General features: G+C 43.1%; 1 long non-coding RNA gene across 1 annotated transcript; it reads right to left on the bottom strand.

Moving 5' to 3' along the window:
- Positions 1-5,618: 5,618 nt before the first annotated feature.
- LOC145425903 (uncharacterized) lies at positions 5,619-6,818 on the bottom strand. Its single transcript, XR_013906670.1, has 2 exons — positions 6,506-6,818; positions 5,619-6,107 (listed from the first exon to the last, which is right to left on the bottom strand). It is a non-coding gene; the product is annotated as an uncharacterized LOC145425903 (long non-coding RNA).
- Between the last annotated feature and the right edge of the window lie 942 nt (positions 6,819-7,760).

The raw sequence follows: 7,760 nt of genomic DNA, 5'->3' as shown, positions 1-7,760 counted from the left end.
CAGAAGTTCTGTGTTTCCAGCACTGTAAAAGACCCTCAGGGTGGCTGTAGCTCAGGAGGTCATCTGCTAATTGGAAGGTTGGTAGTTTGATCTCTGGCTGCTCCAGTCTGCATGTCAAATATCTTTGGGCAACATGCTAACCTCCTGTGCATCCATCAGAGTATGACTGTGTGTGAATGTTAGATAAAAAGCACGTCGCAACACATAGAAAACAAATGTTTGTGTGAATGAGGCAAGTTGTACTAAGTGTGTGAGAGTAGAAAAGTGCTAAATAAGAACCAGCCCATTTACCAGCAGCAGTTTAAAATCAAGCACAACAACATTTTTACATTATCGTCACTAAATTAATACACAGGTGTTCCTGTGACAGTGTTTGTCCTTCTTTGGGTTGTTAGTATTGTGCTGCACATGTAAAACAGATTCCCACACCAGAAAATTCATTTCACACTCAAAACATGCTGTGAATAAAAATGTGAGTGAAAGCTGCCAGCTGATTTGAATCTGAACTCTGAACATCAGCTGCTCCTTACAGCTGCAGACTCACTGGTGTTTAAGGTTTCAGAGTAAACATTAAATATAAGAACTGAATTCAAACATAGTCTACATACAAAGTTTACATGACATGATATGAAGTACAGTGCACTTGTCCTGTTGTAGGATCATATATATAATATACACACATACATTAGATTATAGGACAACAAAACTGTAGTAAAATCTTTTGCTGCCAACAGGGGAAAAGATCAAGTAATGAGGTTCCTTCTGACAATATGTTTTACTGATGTTCATCACAGAAACGCAAAGACGTTAGATGCTATTAAAAAACTTCCAGCGATTTGTTAAGTCAGTTAGAGGTGATTTTATAAATGCTGATCTCTGGATCTTAAAATGATCTGGAGTAGGCAAGGTTCACAGCACAAGTTACCATGGCGATGTACTGCGCTAAGAAATGAACAACCTTCATAGTGCAGAAAACTCAGGGTTTACCCTCAAATTACCTGGATAAGCCAGAATCCTGCTTTTTGTTGTACAGGCTTCAGATGTTGTCATGTTGTGCTTTGTTGTCCTCTCAGTCCCCTGGGTGGGGGTGGATTCAGGGGTGGAGTCTGTCCAGCTGATCTGCAAAACCACAGTTTGTCTGCCTAAAGATGCTAAAGTGGAGTGGAAGGATGCAAACAACAGGAAGGTCCACGTGTATGAGAACGGCTCTGACCAGCCTGAAGAACAGGACGATAAATACAAGAACCGAACAAAGATGAAGAGAAACTTACTGGAACCTGGAGACCTCAGTCTGACCCTGAAACAGCCCACAGATGGAGACAACTCCACCTACACCTGCACCGTCTACAGCAGGGAGGGAAACATCCTGCTGAAGAGAAAAGTGGAGCTGAAAGTCAGAGGTCAGTGCTGTAGATACAGGTCAAAGGTCAGAGGTCAGACTGATGATGGTGGTTCAGTCTCAGTGGCTCCATCCAATAATGTCACAGTGTTAGCATGTCTGATGTTTGTGGCTGTTTTGGTTTTTATTTGATTTCCAGCCAAATGTAAAAGCTTCAGCAGATGAACTGTAGGAGCAAAGTTCATGTGTGAGACTTCATCTGAAAGGTAACATCTTCTAGTTTCTGAACATGTGTTTGTTTAGCATGTGGCTGAAACACAGGCTAAGCTAAGTCAGCTCAAATCTCAGTAACAACCTTCTTTGGTCCTCATCTATAATCAGTCATATCTGAGTCACAATAACTAGAAGATGATTTCTAGCAGAAGTGTGAACATCTCCACATCCTTTCTCCATGTTATCATCCAAAGCTGTGTGAAGTTTCAGAGCTCTGCAGCTAACAGAGACTTTCAGTTTGCTGCTCTCTTCCTCTGACAGCTCCATTCTTAGGGAGCGTTAGTTCTCTGTTTCACTTTATTCCACTTATTCAGTCTGATGTTCTCTGATCTGTTTCTCTTGTTTAGTGTCTTAAAGGCTGCCAGTGCCTCTCTTTGCTGTAACCAACCTTTCTCTTTATTTCTGAGCTTTTTAAGGACTTTAACTGATGCATCAACCTTTGAAAATGGAAAGAAATCAGTCAGATTCATGGCTGCATCACAGTGTCACATGTAGTTCTCCACATCAGCTGGATTATATCTATAGCAGCAAACAGCAGCTGATGCACAAATCTTTGTCTGTGTGAATAAAGTTGGATCAGTTCAAACAGTTTGTTGCTCTGCTTGAAAGCAGCAGTTTTTCTAATGCACCACCTTCATGTTTCCTTCATATTTGAATCCCCCTGTAGATGCTGACAGGTAACCATGTCACACAGAGCTCAAGCCTTTGAATCCAGCTGTGACTGTTGATTTTCTATTGAATGGACTTTTTCAAATCCAGCTGTAGGCCTGTGTTTGTGAGCTCATTAACAGCTGTTTGTTTAGAGAGACGTGGTCCTCACAGGACAGCCACTACAAACATATGATTTTATAGAATATGATGCATTACTGCAGATTCAACACAATAGAAAGGATTTGAAATGAGCTCAGCCTTAAACATGTGCAGCAGTAATATTGATCCACAGACACTGATGGGAACATTTTTCTGCACAATAAGTACTTTGACTTTTCATACTTTATGTACAATTTGCCAGTACTGCAGTTTTGTGTGTAGTGAGGTGTTTTCATGGTGTTTTCTTGGTGCTTTTACTAAAGGAAGGCTTCTATCAAATTCTTCCACATGTTGTCAAACTGAGCTGTGTGATGAAGTGAGTGTGACAGAAACACTCAGACTGTGTTTCTCTGCTTCATCAAGTCAAATCTGGTCCTCAGAGACTGAATAAAGTCCTGTCCCACTAACAGCAGCTCCAACAGTCTGTTCACTGCTTTCTTCCTGTCAGTCTTCATCTTTCTGCTGCGTCTCCTCTTCACACTGACCACTTTCTATCTAACAGTGAGCTCCCAGTGAAGCAGCAGCATTCAGCCTGTTAGAGTCAACACAAATGTCTCCATCCAAGCTCATGTTGTGCTTTGTTGTCCTCTCAGTCCCCCAGGTGGAGGTGGATTCAGGGGTGGAGTCTGTCCAGCTGCCCTTCAACACCACACTTCACCTGCCTGAAGACGCTAAAGTGGAGTGGATGGACATATATGACAGGAAGGTCCACGTGTATGAGAACGGCTCTGACCAGCCTGAAGAACAGCACCAGGTTTACAGAGACCGAACGAAGATGAATGAAGACCTGCTGAAAACTGGAGACCTCAGTCTGACCCTGAAACACCCCACAGATGGAGACAACAGGACCTACACCTGCACCATCTACAGCAGGGAGGGAAACATCCTGCTGAAGAAACAAGTGCAGCTGAAAGTCAGAGGTCAGTGCTGTAGATACAGGGCAAAGGTCAGAGGTCATGCAGGAGTTTATTCTCTAGAAGCTTTTAGTTTGAATCTATTTTCAGTTCATTCAAATAAAATAAATTCTTTGATGTTTTGATCTAAAAGCCAAAAATGTCAGGCGGAGCAACTGTGTGTTTAAATGAACTAAGAAGACCATTAAAATGATCCTACCTTCAAAATAAAAGCCTCTGGCATGATGTGAGTTTGGATCAAATCAATAGTTTTGTTAGTTTAGTCCAAATCAGTGTAAATGTATAAATATCAATAGTTTTAAAGCTGCTGAGATCATTCAAACACTTTGATCCAGTCATTTGGATGTTGTCACATGTCAGGGTGGAGCAGCCATAAATACGAGGCTTTTATTGTGAAAATGCTGAGTGTGATGATCCAGAGGAGCCCATGGGGTGTTTGTGGCTGGATGCAAAGGTTTGTAGCTCTCCTTGTAAAGAGAAACAGCTTGAAGCTACAGAGGAGCGTCTGCAGAAGAAGACAGGGGAAAGAGGAAGAAGCTGAGGCCGCTGGAGAAAAGACAGGAAAAGGAAATCAGCTTCATTTGTTGGAGGCCGTTTGTTCATCACACTGAAATATTCCCACTTTAGAGACAGGAAACAAAGTGAAGTGTGGATTGATGTTTGTCTCCATGATTTGGGCCCTGGAGTCATTTCTTCATCTCCCACTTTAAGACATATTAATGTCAGCCTCACACGTCCCACAGTGGACACATTTCTATTTCTAGATGATATTTGGAGGATGGTCATGTGTTTCTCTGCTGTCACAGCTCTTTGTGATATTTGAGCGCAGCTGTAATGTTTGTGTGGTTAAAGCCACCAGACTCCACTGACAAAAACTCTCATTTTAGCCGGAGAACACGGGGCTGCTGTGGGACTTTGTGTTTGCAAAGGTTTCTATTGGAGGCATGTTTGCCTTTATTATATAGGTGCAGAGAGTAGACAGGAAAGTGGGGAGAGAGTGAGGGACACACAGGCACCTGTAGTAAGCCCCGCCTTCAGCCCACCTGCTCAGCCAGGTGAGCTATAGCGCTGCTTTAACATGTTGGTGTGATTGAGAGTGAATGAAAGTGAGTGATGGAGGCAGCAGGAAACTAACAGGCTGTTTGTTCTGAGAGGTCACATGACTGTTGTTCTCAGCAGAGTCTGATGATTTGATGAGACCATGAGAGCGGCTTCAGTTCCTCATCAGAAAGAGTCTGACAGAAGCTCCTCCCTCTGTACCCCAGTAGACTTCTATTAGACTGCTCCAGATTCCTGAGAGTTCACACAGAAAACTTTACAAACAGCCAAAGAAAAACTATTGAAAAGCTTCAAGATCACAAAGAGCTCTTTCACAGCACATATGAGCCATTAAGAAGTGCACATTTGTGTTTCCCACAGTCCATCATCCAATAATATCAAAGGACAAACTGTGAGGTAAAAAGCCTTCAGCTCTTTTTGAAGGAAGCAAAAAGACTTTGGTCCTGAGAGATGGTTCAAAACACAACTCAGACCTACCAAAGTATTATTTGTGCCAAACACATGAAGCCTTCAACTTTGTATGTGTCCAGTCAGTGTGGCAATAGAAGTCACTGTGAGGATTTTCAATGTGCTGTCAAAGAGCATCCAAACAATCAGGTGAGGATGAAGAGAATTAGTGTGGATGGACAGAAAATCCATATCCAGTGTGATTTAGGAGCAGCTCATATATAATGAGTGAAATGAAAGAAGAGCACAGACAGGAAGAACATGAGTGAGCAGACATTTTGGAGCTGCTGATCCACACAGGGCTGGATGGAAGGAGTGGGAGTCCATGATGGCTCAAAGTCTCTGATCTAACTGTTCCTGAGCCTCTCCCCCTGCCTCCTCTTTGGATCTTCTCCTCCTCTTCTTCCTTATCTGCCTCCTCCACCACTGCTCTCTCCTCCCTCATCTCCTCCTCAGCTGAACTGAAGTCAGGGCTGTAACATGAGGAAACGTGCAGAAATGACTGAGTCAGCATGTTGTTGAAGTGAGTTGAGTGATGGTGAGCAGATTAGATGTGCGAGCCTCCCTGTAGAGAAAAGCAGATCTTCTCCAGAGTTTCCCACCTCATGTTTTTGTAACCTGGACGTGTGTCCCTCTATCTATAAAGAGATGATCTATACTGCTCGCCCAAGTGCAATGTCTACAATATCCGAATCTAGGTTTGGGAAGGAGATTGGCGGTAGCAACTCTGTAAGAGCAATGAGACTTCCAACCCACATAACACGCACGACCACAGGTTTATGAAACAAAGTTTGCTTTATATATTTCCTTTTGGATCAGTTCCCTTTGCTCATCCTCAATGTAGGGATACCTTCAAATGCAGTAACCATCTCAAATGCATCACAAAAATAATTGAAACAATCAAAATAGATGTAAGACAAGAAACACAATATTTCAACACCCCAAAGAAAAGGAAAAAGAAAAGAAAATAGCATGTGAGTGTCCAGTTCCTTATGGTGTCAGTTTATTCAGTTACCCACTGTCCTGGGTTAAGAACTGAAAACGACCTGAATCTCAGGCGGAGAAAAAGTAGCAAAGAAAATGATAAGGTATCTCTCAGGTGGGCTTCCTTTTGTTTTTTCCCTACCGCCCTCCTGGTACAGCAGGCATCAACGTGTCGGCGTCCTGACACAGAGAAGGCCTCCACAGCAGCAACAGTGTCTTAGACCCACGATACCAGCTCCTCACTTGGCACCCATGGAACTGTACCTCAAAAAAAAACCAGTCTGCACACAAATATGCAGAATGTTAGATGTCCACATTCCTTAAATGTCCTTGTTCCTAATGTCCTTGGTTCTTTTGAAATATTAAAATAAATTTGCATCTTGTGACACATTAAAAGTAAATACACCGTATTACTGTGCATCACCCGCAGTTACAGTAACAGCACAGCTATTGCACGTGAACTGCGCATAACCACTTAGCTGGCCGCGGCTGAACTAGCAGGCCCAAGAAAGTAAAAACATTAGACACTCATAATAAACAAAACTGTCACAACGTTGCAATACTATGAAAACACATCTTAAACATCATTAAACACATTTACTACTATTCTGACTGGTTAGTTATTTTTTCCAGTGCATTGAACTGCAATAGCGGTGCTAAGTGAGCTAGGCTAACTCACCAGAATAGTTCAAAAAAGTTCGAAGAAATACTCCGGCTCCTTTCAGGTAGGTACCCGTCTGTGGTTCACCGCTAACGACAGCTCTCTCACAAATGTTAATTAAACCTCTTTCCTCTCTTTCAACTGGAAAAAACCGTGCTCTGCGGCAGCATGGAGTTTTTCCTTGCCGTCCTTTTTCCTCTACACCACACCTTCACGCGCACGGAGCTGCAGATGGTGCCTTCAGGGCAAGCCCGGAAATTAAACTATCAGACAAGGACTACGATGCATTCAAAGAACCCTGTACTTCTGATTGCTGTAAATCTTACCAGGGTTACATTTTCCTGTGTCACAGCTGATTGTCACATCCTGGCTGTCACTAAATGAGTGGTCCAAAGGTGGAAGGAGGAGCACAGTTAGATTGTTCACCTCCTAACCTGTGAAATCAATCAGCTGAATGAAAAACACTGTGATCCTATGAGCTGCTATCAGGGCTGCTCCATTCTCAGGATTCTCATCTGGATGACTGAAGCAGATTATTGATGAAGTCAGCAAACAGCTTTCAAAATGGCTCTTTTTCCAGGGGAACTCCCTGAAATGTAAATCTCATTGGAATGAAGAAGAAGTCCAAAGGCGTGGTTAGGCCCAGACTTGTGGCTGTTTTCAATGTAAAGCCCATGTTGCAGGCAGCTGCTGCTCCTTACTGGCCCACAGCCTCCACTGATGGATGTGTCAGCTCACTTGTACTGTAGCCACGGGGAGAGCGATGGTGAAGCTGACAACCAGAGGTGTAGCGCTATTTGTTGAAGTAGCCCAGCTGTGCCATGGAAGCACAAGTTTCCAGAGATGATTGGACTGTGAGCAGAAATGATCCATGTTGGACTGAATTGAAGAACAGATCATAAAGTCCTCTGTGTGCCCAGCCCGTCTGTCTGAGCATCTTCATCAGTGTGCAGCTGATCTACAGCTAATCTGCTGATTGATGAGCAGCCTGTTCATGGTGATGATGAGAAACAGATTGGATTCAAAGCACAAATGAGTGAAAAAGGAGCAGCAGCCATGATAGAGCGAGTCCTCTGCTGACAGAAATAGTGGAGTGAAGGATTTGTGCAGCGTTTCTCTGTGAAAACAGCTGATTCAGATCAATGAGAGGAGGATGAAGGAGAAGCAGCATGTTTCTGATAGAAGCATCACTGCTGTGCTACAAACTGCTGGAAGTAGAAGAAGTCAGAGCAGTCGATAACATGAAGTTACAGAGTAACTGTCAAAGGAAAGA

Source organism: Astatotilapia calliptera, chromosome 3 (assembly GCF_964374335.1).
Source record: "Astatotilapia calliptera chromosome 3, fAstCal68.1, whole genome shotgun sequence".
Classification (NCBI taxonomy): domain Eukaryota; kingdom Metazoa; phylum Chordata; class Actinopteri; order Cichliformes; family Cichlidae; genus Astatotilapia; species Astatotilapia calliptera.
The sequence above is the reverse complement of the archived record's forward strand: the minus strand, read 5'-3'. Positions and strand labels throughout refer to the sequence as shown.